General features: G+C 55.7%; 1 protein-coding gene across 1 annotated transcript in view; it reads right to left on the bottom strand.

The window, feature by feature from the left end:
• NAV1 (neuron navigator 1) overlaps nucleotides 1-17231 on the bottom strand; it is a 213658-nt gene extending 196427 nt beyond the window's left edge. The window contains exon 1 of the mRNA XM_040985431.1: nucleotides 16996-17231. The gene's annotated coding sequence lies outside the window, so the exon portion shown is untranslated. The remainder of the gene's footprint in view (nucleotides 1-16995) is intronic.
• Between the last annotated feature and the right edge of the window lie 1667 nt (nucleotides 17232-18898).

Here is an 18898-nt window from a genome sequence, read left to right as displayed (position 1 = left end):
TCTGTTCCCTTGTGATCTCACAAGTGCCCCGTGCCCGCCGCTGGCAGCCGCCACCACACAGCACAAGGGACACTTTGTGTGCCTTGCAGGCTCGCAGCACGGCTGCCAGGTGAGGGGGAAACCGAGGCACGGGGGGGACAAGGGCCCACCCAGCAGGAGCCAGGATGGCACCTCCCCCCAGAATGTACACAGCAATGCCAGTAGCAGCCGTTGGAAAGGGAGCAGGCACTTAGTGTGTGCCTCCCTAAACACACGTGTCCTTCCTGCCATTGGTCCACGGTGGATGGAGGAGCCAGGCCACCTCTGAGCACCATGCAGAGACCTCAGGCGAGCACAGGGGCCTGCAGAGGTGCCCAAGGCTGGAATGCAAGACGGTTGAGCGACTCCATCTCCCTGCCCATGGGTCCCTAGGAGCAGACACCCCTTTATCAGCTGCAGAGCACAAGGACTTGCTTTCCCCCTAGTTGGCATTGCAAGAGGAGGTGGGGACCCCAAACTACAGAAGCCCAGGAAGGCGGGAGAGGCCTCTGTACCCTGGGCTAGGGAGCAGGTCACACCCAGATCCCTCTGCACCCACACTGTGCTTTCATCAGGCATGACCTTACCCCTGCAGCCAGCCTCACTGCATTGCCAATGAACCTGAGCCAGTGAGCAAGCTCTCCCCGGTCACCTGAGAGATTTTCAGATGTCATTATCATGGCATGCCAATCATGGAGCCTTCACATGGCCACACCAGACCCTGAGCACTGGCTCCAGACACTCCATGCCAGATTCTGGGTTCCTTGTCACTTCTGGGGCAAAGGGGTCCTTGGAGGGTCACATGATAGTCGCTGGGGCACATGCAGCAGACACGGGGGTCCCCACTATCTCCTCCCTCCCCCACAAGCTAGACCCAGGCCTACCATCTTCTACAAGTAGACAAATTCATGCTAAGTCAATGGCAAGTGTGAGAGGGAGCTACACTCTGGGACTGAGGGTTCCAGGAGTGGCAGGTGCGCAGGAGGTGTGTGTCCAGGGGCAGCCAACCCTGGCTCACTGAGCAGGTCGACACTCTCTAAACAGCCTGCTGCTTGCTGACGAGGCTGTCAGTGCTCACAGCTCATCCCTCAGCACTCCCCACAGGTCAGAAGGGCTCCCTCAAGGGCCGTCCACTCCGGCAAGTCTGCTTCCTAAGTGGGTGCTCGGTCTCACCTGCTCTGAGCTGCTGTCATTTTCCACTCTCAGTTGATGCTCCAGCAGATGCCATGATGCACCCAACGTCAGCCAGGACCTCGGTGAAGGTGTCCCACATTGGTAGCCCTTCCTCCCCACAAACAAACATGGTGGACAGGCCCCACCCACCCCAGAACAGCTGGCAAGAGTGACAGCAACTCTGTGCACCTCCCCAACGCACACTGCTGTTCCCGGGGCGGTGGCGCCCAGTGGTCAGCCCTTGTCAGACCTTTCCAGTCCTTTCCCACTGAGAGGCAGCTGTGCCCAAAGAGAGGGACAGCTGCTCATGCAGGCCTGTCCAGCCCACTCAGTCCCGCCAAGCCCTGAGGCCTCAGGCAGCCCAGCTGTTGCCACGAGGCAGGATGAGTCACAAGTCTGGAAGGCAAAGTCCCCTCAGGCAGCCTCCAATCCCACCAAGTCCACATCTGTTCCAGATGTCCCCACAGTAGAAGCCCCTGCTGCCTCCAAGGACGCAAGGCCAGGGATGCACTGGATCTTGGAAAACCACCTGTAGAGCCGCCCTTGGCCAACTGACGCCTGGCAAGCCCAGCAGGCTCCACCACCAGGGCACCCTTGATCCAACCACTGAAAGCCTTGAGCCACATCACTTGTTGCCCAAGAGCCCTGAATGTGGGCAGCCCCCAGGCAGGAAGACAGCCCTGTCTTCACAGAGCAGCCATACAATGGGCTAGGCTGGGGGACAAGGAGGGCAGGGTGATGAGTGGAGAAGGACATAAAGGGACAGAGCCATGAGCTGGGGGAGCTCAAAGGACATGGGAAACCATTCCTGTGCCTAGAAATGTCCAGCAGCTGAGAAAATAGGACTTGGGTAGGGGAAGGGCTTGGAGGTTGGAGCTATAGTGTAACAGACTTATCCTCTGCCTGAGGATAAGAGTCCTGGCTGAGGAGCAGAGTCCTGGCTGCTTTCGTTTCCAATCCAGCTCCCTCTTAAAGTATAGGGAAAGCAGCAGCAGATGGCTCAAGTACTTAGCCCCTGCACCCACACGGGAGACCCAGAAGAAGCTCCTGGCACAATCCTAACTGTTGCAGCCATCTGGGGAGTAGACTAGCAGAGGAAAGATCTCTCTCTAACTCTGCCTTTCAAATAATAATAATAGTAATAATAATAATAAAGCAAGGGGCCCAGGAATGGCACTTGGCCACTCCTGCAGGGACACCCTGTGGTCACGGCAGGCTGCTTGGGGGCTCAGTTGGGAAGGTTGCTGGGTTTCCCGAGCTCTCAGTCTGCATGGCTCTCAGGTTGGACCACCAGCTGCACCACCATTAGTGCTCACGGCTCACGCGACATCCACTGGTCCCAAAGCTACTCACTGTGACCCCTCCTGCAGGTGGGAACGGTGATTGGACTGGGAAGGAATGTGAGACAGGAGCCCGCAGAATCCCTGTGCCTGGGCAGGGACCCAGCAGGGAGCCTATGCTACTCCCAGCAGCTCTGGCACCTGAACCACCCTAGGCTCTCACTCTGGCCCCTGGTGGTCAAGGAAAGGTCAGCAGTGGTTTGGAAAGACAGCACTACCAATGGTTGTCACAAAGACCGGCAATGACCCAAAGGAGAGAAAATTCTATAAAAAGCCATGCTAAGAGCTCTTTAAACCTTTGGTCTTGCCTCCTATAGCATCCCCACCTGCTACATACCCTACAGCCCAGCACTCTAGGTGGGCTGACTTGCTCTGGCCAGGAAAGGCCTGGTTTGTAGCAGACAGAATCAAGATCAAGATCAAGCGACTTTTAGAAGTCACCAGCAGGTGCAGGCTCCCTGGTTCCCCCACCCAGTGCAGGGCCACCTCAGCCCCAACCTCCTGCTCTTCCAATTTGGACACTGGACAAGTGGACCGCTCTGGCCCCATTCCTTGAGAGGAGGGTGTGGAAACCAGGCTGCGTTCTGCTAGACAACGGCGCCCTCCGGTGGCTAAAAGAAGAAACTGTAAGAGCACGCAGACAAAGGCAAACTAGGGTCCTTCCCAGAATCCCTACGGAGGCCAGCACCGGATCCTGCCCAAGGGAAATGGAGAGGCCATGTGCCACTCGGTCAGACCTGGAGAGGGCATCCTGCTCCTTCTGCTCATTTGTGTGGCTGCCTTGTACACCCTGAGCCCAGGCACACTTCCTACCTCCCTCCAAACCCTGAGGCCAGCCCTCCAGGGACTAAAAAGCCAGGCTACTTTAGGCCCTGTGCCTCCCATCCCCCCAAGGCTTGAGCCACAGCCAGAGTCACCACCGTGTCCCTGTGCCATCTCCAGTGTGGGACTCCACAAGTGAACTGGGCACTGCCCAAGGGCAGAGGTCATTTACTGAGAACCTGTCCCATGCCAGCCCCTTTCCAGCCACACTCTCATCATAGCCTCTCAGCAGGCCTGCCAGGACCACCAATAACCCCCACGTACCAAGAGGAAACACAGACAATGGAAGTTTCCAGAAGCTACCATGTGTTTAACAGCTGCCTGTTTTCCATCTGCCAGGCACCACCCTACCCAGGATATTGGCATTGCCTCACTCACCCTGCACCAGCTAGGTTGTCTGATGAACTGGGTGAAAACCATGCCCATTTCACAGACAAAGGCATGGAGACATTGAGGCCACAGACGACAGAAAGTGGCAGGAGAACAGAGCTCCTCTTCCCTGCCCTTACCCTATCCCTACCGCAGGGGCTCTGTAGGGGTAGGTCAGTATCCAGAAACCCAGCCTGGGCCAAGGTCCTCCAGGGTGAGGCAGGCATGCTGGGGCACACGCGTGTCTCGTGGCTGTCCCATGGGCAGGCTGAGTGAACCAGTGGTCTTCCTTCTGCCATCACTGGGCCTGACATCAAAGGGCGGACCCCACCTTGTCCCTGTTGAATGATGGGGTAAGATGTAGACTCATCAACACCACTGCCGCAGCAGGGCGCTCAGCTTGGCCTCAAGCAGACTTCCCCAGGACTTCCCAGGAGAGCCCGGCTCCTCCTCCAGCCCCTGGGGTGGGGTGTGGTCTGGCAGGAGCATGAGTTCAAGGTTGAGTCAGGCTTCTCTAGTCCCCTGCAGGGAGGGCAGAGGGCGCTCTGCCTTCCAGGCCTAGCTTAGTGGCTCCCAAGAACCCAGCAAATACAGGCTCCAGTGTCTGTGGGACAGATCTCCCACCCAGTCGAGGGGAGAACCCCAGGGACCTGCCCAGAGCCTCTGGGAAGGCACAGGCCTCTGCAGGAGGCCCACACTGGCCAGAGCGGTCAGGAGAGAAGCTGCTTCCTAACCCCATTCTTCCCCTCCACACTGGGGGTCACCCAGACCCACCGCAGCAGCCACTCTCCCCTCATTGCCCAGGATGCTCCACCATGCCAGTTCCAGAGGAGGCCACAGCCCCGGCTGCCCATCCTGAGCTGGAGCCAAGGTTCAGTGAACAAAGGGATATAAGGGATTATGGCACATGCCAGGCTCCCTCAGGACTCAGAATCTGTGTCCCCGGGGCCTTTCACCAGCTGCTCACAGGGTTCTCAGAGGGTAGCCCCCTACCCCTCCTGGCACCCAGGAACCCATCAAGCCCCAACCCCCAATCTTCTCTCACTCTCCCACTGGCTGTTCTGGCTTCTCTTTCGGAAACACCTTTTTCCTGCCCCACTGCCCCATCAAGCTGTGGGCTTCCTGCAGGAAGAGGCCTATGGAGTGCAGGAGCTATTCATAGCATACCTCCCTCCTTCCAGATGCCCCCCACCCACATACACAATGGGGCAGGTGAGGATGCAGGGCCTGCCCGGAGGATGCTGGGACTTCCCAGAACCCCAGCTATCAGCACCAGGAAGCTGAGCACCTGAAGGAAAGGCAGAGCCCATGGGAGCCCCTTCTGGTTACCAGTGCTCCTCCCTCCCACCCCCACAGCTGTCTCAGGGCCCCAGAATCAAAACTTCAGGCCCCGGGGAGGGCAGCCACTGGGGTAGCCACAGGATACCTAGGCCGGAGGTCAATCTCCACTCTCAATCCCAAGGACACAAGCTCTTGGGTCCCTGCCACCCATATGGGAAGCCGGAAGGAACTAGCTCCCAGCTCTTGGCTGCAGCCTGACCCAGCCCTGGCTGTTGCAGGCATTTGGGGAGCAAACCAGTGGATGGAAGATCTTTCTCTCCCACTCTGCCTTTCAAAAAAAAAAATGCCAAAAGGCCAAGGCACAAGTCAGTAGGCAACATCCTGAGATGGAATTTGCAGATGAGGAACCTGATGCACAGAAAGAAAAGGCTGGACTGTGGTTAGAGACAAACTCCACACATCTCAGGCTGAGACAGTGTGGGAGGAGGGGTGTCGTGGGGGTCATGCTGGGGGGGGAGCCCCTGCTCTGGTCTCTCACAGACATACACATGGAGCCACCACCACGGGCTGTCAGGGAGAAGCAGAGGCCAGCAGAAGCCAGGAGGGCCCGGCAACAAGCTCTCCAGACCTGAAGGCTTGCTGCAGCTGGGGTCAGGGCCTGGCTGTGTGGGGACAGCAGCCGGGGCAGGCCAGCCTGGCCTGCGGGCCACTCACAGAGCATCTCCCTGGCTGAGGAAGTTGGCCTCCCGCTCCAGGGCACCCAGTGCAGTCCTCCCTGTTGTCACAGAGACACCGCAACCTGGATTCCCGAGCAGGCAGGACCCCTCCCCAGGCCTCGAGTTCAACCATAGCTGTGGGAGCGTGGCCTGCAGGGCCAGGAGCCCTAGTCTGCCTTTCCCAATCTGCCAGTTCCATACAGATCCCTGGAGGGGCCCCCAGATTCACGTATGGAGGAGCAAGGAACCAGGGGGCATGCAGATGGAGGATGAAGACCGCGATAACCTCAGCTTTGCACAGGGTGGGGTTTAACACCTCCTAGCACCTAGACCCGCTGCAGGTGTTGCTGCGGCTTCCATTCCCCAGATGAGGATACAGGGGTCAGGGAGGTTGTAGGAACCCAGGTCAGGCTGACCCCAAAGCCTATGCGTGTCCCTGCCCCGCCCCACCCGTCACAGGCCAAGAACCTGGCACAACCTAAGCAGTACAGAGGTGGCTGAAGCACGCTGGGAAATTCAGGGCCCAGGCTGTGGGCTGGACACCAGGGTTGGACAGCAGTGCTGCCTGCTCCTCCACTGGGCTTCGCTGGGTCCTTAAGCCCCCAGTAATGGATCTGCAAACAACTCCTGAGGCCTTACCATGTGCAGGCCTCTCCCAGCATATCAGCCCAGCAGCCCCACCAGGCATGTTGCCCCAGCCTCCAGCCCTGACACCCCAAACACAGATGTCTTTGTCTGAGACCGCCCGCCAGTGGGTGTAGGAGTGTCCTGGTGGCCAGGGCCAGCTCAGCAAGCAGCACTTCCCACCCGCTTCCCACAGCCACTCCAGCCCTGGGATCGCCTTCTGGGCCTCCTTGGTAGCCTCTGATTTCTCCCTGGCCGTGGCCAGCCAGAGGAAGCGGCTGATGACTCAGCGGGGCAACAGGCGGCTTTGGGATGACAGGATGGTAATGAGTGGCAGACAGACAGGGTTCCACAGATGTGCAAACTGGACAGGGTGGGTTTATGAAGTCCAGACCCGCTTCCAACAGCAAAAGGGCTTAGCATGCCGCCAGCCTATCACAGGCCTACATTGGTGCACAATGGTTATTTTCAACTCTGATGAGAAAATAAGAAGCAGAACCTGAAAGAAAAACACTTGGACATTGCTTCTCAGCCTGACTGACTTTAAAAGGGTGGGGCCGGAGCCAGTGTTCAGTGCCACAGCAAGAAGCGGCCAGCAGGACCTGTGGCCTGCAACATAGGCCTGGGCTCCAGACCTGGCTCCTTTGCTTCTGATCCAGACCCCGGGAGGCAGCCAGTGACGGCTCAGGCTCTTGGGTTGCCATCACCCACTTCAGACACCCACACGGAGTTCTGGGTTCTGGCTTCCACCTGGCCCCGGGGCCAAGGAGGTTTTTCAGAGGCCAAGGGAAGAAACTGGGGTTCCACAATACAAAATAATAAAACCGCAGAGCTGGAATTAACTAAGACTAACTGAACATCTGTAAAATGTTCAACATTGTGTCAACTGCATCCATCTTTAAATAAATGTGGAGGAAAAAAAATGCATTCTATTTGAAAATCACTGATAGGAAATTTGTTTCTCACTTTCCAGTAATGCCTGCATATGCTCAGGATTACCAAAACACAGCTAATTCTGAATGACCCACAGATGAACAGCCAATGCCCCAACCTTCTAAAAAGTGAAATCATAAAAATGCTACATACATTTTACAACAAAAGCATGGACACTTGGTATTCATAGGGAGGGTGCAACCCCCTGGCTAAGCTGGGTCCTGAGCCCTCAGAGTAAGATGCCAGGGACACCCAGGTCTGCAGAGCGCCCCCCTTGGCACCTCAGAGATGACCCCCAGGGTAGGCCTTTAGGCCTGCTCCTATCTCTGCATTCAGGAACCAGGACACAGGAATTCAAAGCCTGCCCCTCTTACTGCCAGCATGGGTGGTCCCCAACAACCCAGACACAGGACCCTGTAACAACAAACAACAATTTCCTGTCCCACCTCTCCCATGCACATCCTACCATCCAAACAGTTCTATTTTTGGTTCTCGATGTAACTTCCATCACTTCTAGATAATGCACTGATAACACCGCTGCTGGCTGTTAACGCAGCCTGCACCTGTCACTACTGGCTCAAACAGCTGGGAGTGGATCATATCCACTCAGCCCTCGTCCTCTTCCCAACATCTAGTCTGAGTTCTTTCCATTGGTTACTTTCACCTTTTTTTTTTTTTTTGAACAATTTATTTATCTGAAAGGCAGAGTGAGTGAGATAGAGACTTCCATCCATTGATTTACCCCCAGATGGCCGGGCCAAAACCAAGAGCTCCATCTGGGCCTCCTACATGAATGGCAGGGGCCCAAGTACAGGGGCCATCTTCTATAGCTTTCCCAGGCACATGAGCAAGGAGCTGGACTGGAAGGCGAGCCGCTGGGATGCAAACAGGCACTCCTACGGAATGTTGGTGTCACAGGCGGCGGCTTAACCCACTGTACCACAATGCCAGTAACTGTATCTTTGTTTTTAAAATTCTCTTTGTTGCTGAAGGTCCTTGAACCGCTGTCCTCCCTTCCTATCTCTGTCAGCCCACTACATCCTCCCTCCCTTCACTTCTAGTCTGCCCAGCAGTTGCTGCCCAGGCTACTAAGCTTTGCTCAAAGACTACAAGAAAATGGGAACTGGGGACCCGGCACGATGGCGCAAGTGGTTAAGGTCCTCGCCTTGCACGCCCGGGATACCATATGGGCGCCGGTTCTAATCCCGGCAGTTCCACTTCCCATCCAGCTCCCTGCCTGTGGCCCGGGAAAGCAGTCGAGGACAGCCCAAAGCTTTGGGACCCTGCACCTGCGTGGGAGACCCGGAAGAGGCTCCTGGCTTCGGATCGGCATAGCATCAGCCGCTGCACTCACTTGGGGAGTGAATCATCGGACGGAAGATCTTCCTCTCTGTCTTTCCTCTCTGTATATCCGCCTTTCCAATAAAAATAAAATAAATCTTAAAAAAAAAAAAAAGAAAATGGGAACTGGGACAGCATACCAGGCTGAGCTGTTGGGAGGGGAGGAATGTGAGTGACACAGGGCTCAGAAGCGTGGCATCCCCTGGTCTACAAGCAGCATGGGACACGCTCCAGGAATGCCACTGGGACAAGCTCCACTCGCTGGGGACACTGAAAATCCAAGGAAAGGGCACAGCCTGGAGTGTCATCCCATAGGGCACCACAGCCCCGCCAACAGGGCTCACAGCCTTGGCCTCACACCAACCTTGTAGGAGAGAAAGCTCAATTCAGGCCCCAGGGCAGGGTATCTGGGGAACAAACAGGAGGTCCTGGTGTACGGTCTGTGTGACGGATAATCCTGTGAAATCCAGGATCACAGGGAATGATCGGGGAGCTATGGAAACACAGGCTGCTGAAGGACCAGAGTTACAAGTCACAGTGTCAACAGCCCGTTGGCAACCGGCTCGTAGAAATACACACACATATGGGTGCATGGGAACTCTGGGCTCCGGAGCTCACGGAAAATGGGAATCAAACGATAATGTGATTTTCCACAAGCTCTTTGAAGCCCTCCTATGTGTGAGCGTGCATGGGTGGGCGTGTGCAAGCACAGGTGTGTAAGGCACTGGGACTGTCGTCTGTCCTGGGAACTGGGGTGGGGACTGCTAGCAGGGGAAGCCGGAGGAGCCCCAAAGCTGTGGACAGAACAAAGGTCGGAGGCAAGGGATGCTGTCACAGTCAAGCCCAAAGCTTGGGTTCCAAAGCTTTGGGGTGGAAGCGCAGTGGACACAGCCAGAAGAGACACAGCCAGGCAGCTGCAGAGCCCGCATCCCAGCCACGGCTCTCCATTGGCTGTTTCACTGATGGTGCTGGACGGAAGGCAGGATGGAACAGTTGGCATCTTGGCACCTGGACACCCCTTCCCAGTCAACTCAATTATCTGCACCAATGAGCTGGGAAAAGAGACAGCAGGAATTGACTGGAGCACTCTCTGGGAGGACTCCATATGCGCCATGCTTGTGGGCTCCAAGAAGATACGAGAACAAAGCTAACAGCGCCACAACAAACACAAACAGCACAGAGCAGAAGGCCTGGCAGCATGGCCTTCCTCCACGCCTCCGCCGAGCCCTCCCCAGAAGACAGATCCGCTCAGTGCAACCAATAAGCGACAGTGCCAGCATAACCCCAGTGGGAGGGCTATGGTCCTTCTGCAGCTGCCACGCTCAGCTGAGCCCTTGCATTCTGAGGGTGACGAGTGTGAAGGAAGGAAAGGGTGAGAGGGGCATAGGGCCTTGGGAATCCCCAGGACTAGATCAACTCATGTGATCACGCCTGATCACACAGTCACTCTCAGAATGTGTCTCCCCAACTTGCCAGATGACAGGAACCGCAGCGATGGAGGGTGTGTGTGAACATACACATGTATGCACACACATGAGGTAGAAAGGAGGAAAATTAAGAGTTGCCAATCTAGGGACATTGTACCTTGAGAAGGGCCATTTTAAAAAGCTTTTTTTGGAGGGCGGAGGGGCCCAGCACCATGGTGTAATAAGTTAAGCTTCAGCCTGCAGTGCTGCCATGCCATATGGGTGCCAGTTCAAGTCCCAGCTACTCCACTTCCAATCAATCTCTCTGTTTCTGGCCTGGTAAAGGAGTGGAAAATGGGTCCAGTGCTTGACCCCTGAGCCCACACGGGAGACCTGGAAAAAGCTACTGACTCCAAGCTTCGAATCAGCTCTGGCTGTCGTAGCCATTTAGGTGGTAAAGCAGTAGATAGATCTCTCTCTCCCTTTGTCTCTCTCTTTATAACTCTACCTTTAAAATAAAAAGTAAATGTTAAGAAATTACTTTTGTTTTGCTTCCTTTGGGGTGAAGGAGACAGAGAGAGAAGAGAGAGAGCAAGAGTTCCACCCACTGGTTCACTCTCCAAATGCCCACAACAGCAGGGACTATCCCACAAAGGCAGGAGCTGGCAGCCCAACCCACGTCTCCCAGCCACCACTTGCTGCCTCCAGGGGCTGCCTCGGAAGGAAGCTGGACTCGACAGCTGGAGCTGCAGGTCAAAGTCAGCCATGCGCTCTGACACGGCACATGGGCAGCGGCACCGCCGGGTCAGACGCCCACTACAGCATACTGTCCTCATGCACCTCTCCTGGGGAGGTCGATGACCCACTCAGAGGTTCTATAGCCCTGCCTGAGGCCACGTGACAAGAATGATGCCAACACAAAGGAGGCAACCACAGCGGTGTTTGCGGAGTCCTCATCATGTGCAGTAGTCAAGGTCTGACCCCCAACTCCAAGCCTGACTCACCTCACAACTCTAAACCTGCTGTGGCGTCACACACTTAAAGGGAAGTCCCCAAGGATACCTGCACCAGAGCCGTGTTGCACACAGGGCTGTTGTGGGGTCAGGGGGTGAGGGGTGGCCAGTGCAAGCTTCCAAAGGCCCCAGGGCTGCCCCTGTCCTGAGAGGACAGGGTTTACTCTGCAAAAACCCCAAGTTATTGGGGGGGTGCACACTGGTGACACCCCCTGGTCTTCCGGCATCCACCACAGGCAACATGGCAGACACACACAGTGCTGCTCAAGCACAGAGTAAGCTTTCATTGCTTGCTGTTCAGGGCTCCCCACTGCAGCACAGGGTCGAAGCTGGGTGACCTCCGAGTGGGAATGTAGGGGGAGGGAGGCAGGGGCTGATGTTTCAGGTTGGGGGGGTGAGGCGAGTCCACAAGACATTTAGGTTCTTTTCACTTCAGAAGTTTAATTCTGAGTACACTGATGTTTACCCTACTTAGGGATGGATTTTAACACCAGGGAAGGGATGAAAAGTGGGTCAGCAGGAATGAGTGGCCAGATGGGGAGAGGACCTGCGTCATAACTAGGACCAGCGGAGGGTTCCACGGGGGTAGATCAGCTCTGCAGGGGGCAGTCTCCCTCTGCACAGCAGTCTCCTGGACAGCCTGCACATGGCAAAGATGCCACCTGGCACAGATGCGGGGCTGCGTTCCACCCAGGATGTTGCATTCCACTCAGGATGCACTTGGCAACCAGAACTTCTCTTTCTCTCTCTCTCTTTTTTTTTTTTTTTTTTTTTTTAAAAGCAGAATAACAGAGAGAGATCTATTTGCTGGTTCACTCCCTGAGATTCCTACAGTTGCCAGGGCCAGGCCAGGCTGAAGGCAGGACGCAGAACCTCCATCCCCATCTCCCACCTGGCTGGCAGGGACCCCTAGCACTTGTATCATCTTCTGCTGCCTCTCAGTTGCATTAGCAGGGGACTGCATCAGGAGCAGTGGTGAGAGACTTCATGCCAGGCACCCCAAAATAGGGTGTGGGCATCCCACCCAAGTGACAGCTTAACCTACAATACAGACCCTTAATACGGACTCTAAGCAGTCAATCCTTTCTAGAAGCTTCCAAGGACTGAGAACCACTGCACTAGAGCACACACAGGTCAGGTTGACTGGGGTCCATGCCCCCTGGACCTCATGGGGCAGTGGGCTCAGCTCTCCCCACCAAGAAGGGCCAGGCTGGGCAAGTCTCCAAGGGACACTGGTGAGAACAGTATCTTCAACCCTTTAAAGCCTGCAACCCTGGCTTCTCCTTAAAAAGTACTCACAGACCCTTAGAGACAGGGTGAAGGACGCTGCCAGGACTATGCAGTTTTAGACTGGGAAGATAAAACACTTGCGGAGATGCTGGCAGTGCTGGCCTGTGGACTATCTAAGATTCCACAGCTGAACCCTGAAAGGTGGTTACAATGACAGATTTCATACAATGTCTCTTTTAGCATAATCAATGGAAAGTCAACATCAGGTCACTGCCAAGGAAAAGATTATCAACACACATCAGCCCACTCAACCCTACAAGGTCATGCTGTGTTCATTTTTCTTGTCTTTACATTTTTCTTTTAAAAATGAAACTTTGGTAGTATTAACTTTGGAAGTATTAAAAAACTACTATGAATCTTTATTCATCCCAAGACCTCAAAGGGGTGGTAGTTCAACACAAGAAAAGGAATCAGCGCCATGGACCCCTCTCAGAGCTAAGGTGAGCTCAATGCGATGTGGAGGAAAGCATTTTACCACTCCAGCACCTTGCACAGCATCCGGAGGAAAGGAGTTTCCCTGAGCACTATAAAAGGCACAGCAGAGAAACCTACTGAAACTCCCTGCTAGCCACATCCTAAGGGGGGCAGAAGGGAAGGCTGCCTGCTCTCCCCGCTGCCAATCAACACCACAGAGAAAGATTCCACCAGAAAAAAGAAACGGAAGGCAGCCAGGGCGGAGTGTGGCACAGCACAGAAAGCCACTACTTACCATGCTAGCGTCCCATAACTGGAGCGCCGGTTCAAGCCCCAGCAATTCCACTTCCAATCCAGCTCCCTGCTAATGCACCTGGGAAAGCAGCCAAAGACGGCCCGCGTGTTTGGGGCTCTTCCATTCACACAGAAGATCTGGAGGAAGCTCCTGGCTTTCACCTGGCCCAGCCTCAGCATTTGGGACCATTTGACGAATGAACTAGCAGATGGAAGATCTCTCCCTCCCTCTTTCTCTGCAATTCTTCCTTTCAATTAAAAAAAAAATTATATAGATATAGATATATATAACAGCATCCAAATTAGGAAAGGGGGAAAAACATCTCAACTCCACAGCTGCCATGGTCCCAGCAACAGAAAATGCCTAGAGCCAGCACAGTATCTCAACAGGCTACTCTTCCACCTGCAAAAATCGGCATCCCGTATGGGTGCTGATTCCATGTCCCAGCTGCTCCATTTCAGCCCAGCTCCCTGCTTGTGGCCTGAGAGAACAACACAGGATGGTCCAAGTCTTGGGCCCCTGTGCCCATGTGAGAACCAGAGGAGGCTCCTGGCTTTAGGTCAGCTCAGCTCTGGCTGTTGCAGCCATTTGGGCAGTGAGCCAGCAGATAGACCTTTCTCTCCCTGTCTCTATAAATCTTCCTTTCAAATGAACAGAAATAAATGTTAAGAAAAAAAAAGAGAGAGAGAGAGAGAAAGAAAATGCCTAACAATCCACACAAAATAAAGCTAACAGAGTTTACAAACAAATTCAGCAAAGTTACAGGGTACAGAATCAACACAGAAAAATCAGTGGTGCTTCCCTACACTGGCAGGGAACAATCTGGAAAGGAAATTGAAGGCCAGCCCCCAGTACCAAGACCCTGAGAGCAACCGAGGGGCGGCCATCAGGATGGTCTGGGGTCCTCTGAAGTGGAAACATCTCGTTATTCACGGTCCTCGGTGGCAGTGTATGCATCAGTGCCTTTAATTTTTCATGCATATGAGTGCATCCCATATTAAAATTAAGCAGAGCAAATAACCTGGACCAGGATGGCAATGCGGCTCATGCAGGACTTGCATCAGCCACTGAACCACATCCACCGAATAGCCTGACGGCTAGCAGCGGCCCTGGGTCCAGGGCCCTGCCTCCCTTCACATGCCCAGAGTCACAGGAAACCAGTAAACAAAATCCCAGGGCCCCTCTGGAGGAAATCAGGCCTGAGTCAGGCTCCAAGGAGGAGGAGGAGGAAGTGGACCGGGAGGCCCAGCAAACAGATTAGGCCCAGGAAACTGTTTACTGTGGGCCGTGGTTTTCTTTTCACTTGAAAAGTTGGTGGGGATTTTTGCTGTTTAAACTTGAAGAGGGAACCAAAAAGTCGTTTCAATTATTCTGCATGTGTACGGGACTAGGGGCCAGCAAGATGAAGTGTGTGCCAAGGATTGCCACATTTCTCAGCTCACTGTGGTCCCAAGAGTCTCGCAAAGGGGAAGCTGGTTCCATGGCAGAGAAGGCACACCACCTTTGGCTGGGTTTCTGTTCCTCTTTCTGGCAAACAGCAACACAGTGTGACAGAGTCACCAGGGAGAAGGGGACTGGGGGGTACAGGGACTGGGAAGCAGCCTGCTCCCAGCCCATCAGCTTCATTCTGGGCTGCAGAGAACAGGGAATCTGCAGAGACTGGGGCCAGGAGAGGCCCCGAGGTCCTTTTGACTTTTACAACCAAGCCCTTTATGAATTCAAAAGAACTTTATAAGAAGGGGGAAGTGGCATTGATCAAAAATGGGAAGACCAAAAGAGAGACACATTTCAAAAGACAGAGAAGGGCTGCTTCTCTTTCCTTTCTACCCACCAGCACTGGGTTTAGAGCAGCAGCAGCTTCTACGGGCTCAGGGAGAGAACCCATTAGGAAGAACCACATTGCTGCTTCCAATTCTCAGCAACCAGGGCTCTCCCTGGAGGCCCGATCCAGAAAAGGGCCCCCACACTAAAGCCTGCTTGGGTCAGCTGCACCAGGGGCCAGGCTGTGGGACAGGTAAAAGACACAGACTATGTCAACCTGAAATTGTTAACACAAGGAGCATCTGGATACATGGGAGGCCTTTGGGTGGGACTTAGAGAAGTTTTTTCTGGGGTCGGCGCTATGGTGTACCAGGCAAAGCTGCCACCTCCAACACTGGCATCCCACATGGGTTCAAGTCTCAGCTGCTCCACTTGTGATCCAGCTCCCCTCTAAATGTGCCTGGGAAAACAGTGGAAGATGGACCCTGCACCCATGAGGGAGATCCGGAAGAAACTCCTGGCTCCTGGCCTTGGATCAGTGGTGGCTATTTGGAGGAATGAACCAGTGGATGAGAGATCTCCCCCCTGTCTCTTTCAAATACCCAAATCTTTAAAGGAAAAGGTTTTTCCAATTTCATTAATTTGGCAAATATTTGTACAGTTCCTATTGCATGCTGGGTGCCGCAGGCAGGAAGGGTACATGGCTGGCATTCATGTATAGGGAGATAAACATCCAAGCTTCTAAACCCTAAACAGCCCATAACCCCCTGGCAAAGCCAGGGACCAGAAGCTGCCCACTCCTATCCAGGAACATCAATAAACCGACCCTAGAGGTCACAGTCTGGATCTGAAAAATGATCCTTCCCTGTGGCTCCATTTCACAGGGATGAAAATCAGGGCAGAGAGGTAGGTGTTGTCAGAAGAAGCAAGAACGCACCCTGCACGGCAAGGGTGCCAGCTTAGACCACTACAAAACTCAAACTAGAGGAGAAAACCCACAGTGACAGTAACCTTATCCCCCTTCCCCGCTGCCTCCCTTCCCAGGTCAAACCTAACCAAGCCAACCAAAATTCAAAGCAGGATTTTAAACGTTCATCAGCAAGCTCAGCACCACGACCCAGCCTACCTGGGGAAATGTTCCTCTTGTCAAAGTGCAATGCCCAACTGTAAGCAACTCCCAGGGGAGCCCATGGAGTGCCAAGAGGAGCCCACGAGATGAAAACCCAGGAAGCCTCGGTGCTTTTGTAGAGAAAACTGCAGCCATGGCCGCAGGCTTCGTCTGGCTTTGAATATGAACGAACCAATAGAGTCCCAACCATGAGACAGGAAGCCAGATAAACAGCATGCTATCAAGGGGGGACCCAGCGCCTCCCTTAAGCCGGCGCCAGCTGCGCCCTGTGACTGTCCTAACAAAGTCCCATTGACTCACCAGCTGATTTTCCTGTGCTGCGCGGCGGCAGACAAGGGGCCCTCTCTGCAGGATGGATGTCACACACACACCCCACGCCCCGCACATGGCCCCCACTCCACTGCTCACGCCTTCCTCAGTTTCTGTCTCCCTCTCGGCCCACTTGGTGATCCTTCAAGCTAGAAGGAAGGTAAAGACAGCAAGGGACCCCCAAGGGTCCGATGCCAGAGCAGGTGAGCTCCTCGCACACCCGGAACCCTGGGTGCGCTCCCTGACGCACCGATGGTTGCCACGGAGCACAACCTCGGGGAGCCCGGCAATGGGGTGCTCTCGGAACATCCTGGGCCCGATCTCCCGTCTTCTCCCGACACACAAACGCCCCGGGAACGGTTTCTGGAGTAGCCAAGCAAGGTCATTTACCCTAGCCGTTACAGCCGCTCCGGCTGGGATGGGTTAGAGTTGTCCTTAAAGGGAGCGATGCGACTAAGAGTGCGCCTGGCGAGAGTACAACGCAGCACCTAGTACCTCAAAGTCAAGAAACCTTCCGTAGACATTCCAAATTCAAGTGCAGACATTGGCGGTAAGAAAAGCTGAGGTTCAGAGCCAGCTTTAGGCAGCCCTCAGAGTGGGCTCCGGCATCCGACGCGCTGTCGGTGGCGACGCCGGGGCACACACATTCCCCGCCAGCCGCCGGCCTCCCAGGAGGGAGTCCGCCCGAACCGGAGCTCGATCCCGGCCCCGACCCCGGAGACTCTCCGCTCGGCTTCGCGCTCGCCCGTGCGGTCACTCACCGGCGCGCCGGCCCTTCCCGGCTGCAAGTCCGCACCGCCGCCCCCTCGGCCGCCGCTGCGCGCCCTGGCGCATCTCCGGAGTGGCGTGGCGCTGCGCCGCGCCGGGCGCCCTCCGCCCGAGAGCGCAAAGTTTCGTCGGGCTGCGGGGCCGGCGCTCGAACCCTCGAGCGAGTCTCAGCGACAGCCGCGCACTCCGAGCTCCCGCCGCGCGCTCGGGCCGCCGCCGGCCGCGGGCCCACGCTGAGCAGAGGGAGGCGGCATCCCGAACAAAGTGCCGGCCCCAGGGCCGGCGGCCGGGGCGGAGCCTAGTGACCCGCTGCCCCAGGCACACGCCGGCTGCGGCGGCTGCGAGGGGCGGAGCGGCTGCGCTCGGCCCCGCTCCCTCCCCCGCGCTGTGCCCGCCTGGCCAGCAGAGGGGCGGAGGCGCGGGGGCCCTTCCAGACTTTGTCACCGTAAAGCTATTCCCGTAACCCTTTCCTGCCCCTCGAGCGCTCCGCGCCTCCCAGGCCGGCGGCCACAGGAAGCCTCCGCACAACTGCGCCCTTCCTCTGCCCGGGACCTGCCAGCGCCGCCTCCAGGCTGGTCTCCTCCTCAGGTCCCCGCGCACGTCTCCTCGTACACCCCCTCCGCGTGGGTCGGACCGAGAACCCGGGGACGGGCCGACTCCTTGCCCAATCTCTGTGTCTCTCTCTGGGTCGGGACGCCCTGGAAATGCCCGGAGCTTAGCAGTTGCTCAGTGAAATAAGCAAGTGCACCCCGTGTCCCTACCCCATCACTTCCCAAGGCCTTGGGAGGTGGAGGAGGAGCAGGAAGGGACAGGAAGTGGGACACTCTGCTGTCTTGCGTACCCCACACCTGCCTCAGACCTGGGGACTGCCACTTACTGCGGGCTGGGGCGAGAGGCGATTAGATGGCCCCGTGCTCCTGTAGCTGGCAGGTCGCAACCCCACACTTTCCAGGGCCTGAGGGTTGGAGGTGGGGGATGGTTAGGTACAAAAAACAATCGCCCCCGTTGGGGGAGAAGGGAAGGAGGGTGTGCAGGGCACGGGTTGGGGGCCAGCTTCCCACCAATAGAGTCAGCCCGATTGAGGGCAGGGGCTCCAGGGAGGGGTGCCCCCCGCAAGCGTGGACCTAGATGCTAGACAGCACCCCTTCCCAGTGTGGGGATGCTAGACAGTTGAAGGGCAGTGACAGTGAAAACTGTGGTCAAGAAAAAGGGGTCCTTGCAAGGGGGTTGGGGTGGGGTGCTGCCCAGCCACTTGTCCTGGGTCTCAAGGCTGAGGGTAGGCCCTTGAGGTTGACTACTGGGGCTACTCCTTTGTAGCCATGGGAACTTGAAGGAATTTCAGGACCTTGGGTGGCCTCCGTTTTTACATCTGTAAACTGGAATAACAACTCTGTCTAATGAAATGGTTGGAAGGGTTAAGGGAGGCAGTGCAGGTGACAAACTTGAAACAGACCTGGCATGTGGTGAATTCTCAGTCAACGCCAGCGGTTGTCATGGCTTCCTGTGATGCTGCACCCAACTGAAGGTGCTTACTGGAATTCCTTCCTGTTTTAAAAGATGTGTTTCTTTATTTGAAAGGTGGAGTGACAGAGAGATTCCATCTACTGGTTCCCTTCCCAAATGGCTGCAGCATGAGCTCGGTCTGGGCTAGGCATATGGTCTCTCAGTGGATGGCAGAAAACCAAGCTCTTTAGTCATCCTTTGCTGCTGGCTCAGGAACAGTAGCAAGGAACTGGATTCAAAGCAGAGCAGTTGGGACTCTGCTATGGGATATGGGCATCACAAGCTGCCGTTTAACCAGCTGTGCCACAACACCATCCCCTGCGCTATCCCAGCCCCTCAGCCTGATTCATTCCAGAAGTACTGTTGTTTCTTGGCCAATCACAGGATGCGGCT

Source organism: Ochotona curzoniae, unplaced genomic scaffold, assembly GCF_017591425.1.
Source record: "Ochotona curzoniae isolate NIBS_2020 unplaced genomic scaffold, NIBS_Ocur_1.0 contig_430, whole genome shotgun sequence".
NCBI classification, from domain to species: Eukaryota; Metazoa; Chordata; class Mammalia; order Lagomorpha; family Ochotonidae; genus Ochotona; species Ochotona curzoniae.
This window is presented reverse-complemented; position numbering and strand designations above follow the sequence as displayed.